Source organism: Gavialis gangeticus, unplaced genomic scaffold (genome assembly GCF_001723915.1).
Source record: "Gavialis gangeticus isolate Ggan-Ray unplaced genomic scaffold, GavGan_comp1, whole genome shotgun sequence".
NCBI lineage: Eukaryota > Metazoa > Chordata > Crocodylia > Gavialidae > Gavialis > Gavialis gangeticus.
This window is the reverse complement of record NW_017729025.1, coordinates 157,502,179-157,504,176: the sequence shown is the minus strand read 5'-3', so window position 1 is coordinate 157,504,176 and position 1,998 is coordinate 157,502,179.

Genomic DNA, 1,998 nt, shown 5'->3' with positions numbered 1-1,998 from the left:
TGTTCAGTGCTTTAAACTTTATCAGTAGGGAGGGAGAGGAGAACCCAGGCTCAGGAGCTGGGCAAAAGTCCTCCTTGTCTAGTGTTGCGCTAGGAGGCTGCCAGCAAGGTGCCATAAGCAGAGACAGAGCCTGCCTCTGACCCCAAGCCTGATCGTCTCCCCAACTCTGCCACCCAGGAACCGCTGCTTTGTTCCACCTCAGTACTTGTCATGTGTAGTGGCGTCACGTGCCTTTACGCTCCTGCTGATGGGAAAGGGCAACTTAAACTGTGTGCGTTAGTCAGAAAAGCCCCAGCGTAAGGTGCGGGTGATGGCTGACTGCTCTCCCCATCCCCAGCACCCTCTTCTGCAGGCTCTGGGGGCAGGGCTCAGACAGGCCTTCTGGCAGCTCGTTTTAGTCTTTCCTCCGTTAATCTTTCTGAAATCATCTCCAGGCTCGGCGGGGGTGGGAGTTGGATGAAGCTGAGATTTTCCATCCCTCCCTGCAGCCGCAGCCTGGGGTTTTATGTATGCACCGCTCCGGAACTAGTGACCCTGCTTGTCAAACTTTTCAGGGACAGAAGCATGCAGTTGGGAGTGTTTAATGTTCCCTTATCTGTCTTCCTGGCCTATGAGGCCCTTCTGCAAAACTAACCTCTCTCTCAGCATCAGTTCAAACCAAGCTCCACCTAGACAGAGGAACAGATGCTCCCATCCAGAGCCCACAGGAACCCAGAGACGGAAAGATTCGAGGCAAATCTCACCGCTAACTCCAGTTGGGGCTCTTGCCCTGTAGGGCAATTCCTATTTGAACTGCTCATTTCTCCAAGGGGCATTCTCCACTGTCTCCATGAAAGGGGGGGGGGCTCCTGCTGGTGAATGATGCAGCTACAATAGGTGGAATAAGTTGCTGACTCTCTGAGGTACGGATCTCCTCCCAGCACTGCCTGCTTTCCTGGCTTGCCTGTGTGGATCCAGCAGAGAAGAGGCCATGGCACCATGACTCCTTTCTTACCTTTCTCCCACCCAGCAGAGACCCCCTCCCCTCCCCCACCATCCTAGCCATTGCTTTCAGTGTTAGGCCAGTGTTTGCCTGCTGCTGTGTCTTCTCCAGCACACCCTATAAAGGGAAGGGGAATACCAAGTGCAACTTACAAATTATTGCTCTCTGGAGAGGCCTCATTCTCTGATTAGCAAAGACAGGGTTAAAACCTAGCTTTTCCTCTCCCTCTTTCCATCTTTTTAAAGAAGCAAGAAACTGGATAACCACAAATACTGATTCTAGCCCTAGAGAGGTCCTTCAAGTAGGAAGAGAGAGGTCATAACCCACCTGAGGTCCACCATACAATGTCATTGAGTTCAGCTAAGCCCAGTGGACAATTTCCCCTGGAAATGGTTTTGTGCAGAATAGGACAAGCAGGGAGTATTCTCCTCCCCACCCCCCTGCCAAAGGAAAGAGACAATCCCATGATGCTCCTAGTGGCTTGAACTCTGCAAAGTAGACATTGGGCTTTGTGATCTGACAGCCAAAATGGATATTTATTAGGGCCGTGCAAAGCTTCGGATCATGATTCAGATTTGGAGATGATTTGGATGATTCAGAGGCTGAATCTACAAATCTGAATTGAATCACGGGAAACTTTAGGCTTTCTGAATCGATTCAGAAAAGATTCGGCGATTCGGCCACAGGGTATAATGGGGAATCAATGAAATATTGATACCTTTGTTGTCTTTTGTGTGATTTGGATGAAACTTGCAGGGATGGTAGCCTCTGCTGAGATCATGACACGTGCCAAGTTTCAAAGTGATAGGTGCAGGGATTTCTGGGAAACTTCAACCCAAATTTCTGAAAGCAAAACTCATGTCACATGTATGTGTTAAGCCACAGTGACGTGAAAACTGCAGGGATGGTAGCCCCTGTGGAGGCCACAAAGCCTGCCAAGTTTCAAAGAGATAGGTGCAGGGTTTTGGAGGAAACTGCACCTCAAGCTGTGGACAAGCAAAACTCGTGACATGGGT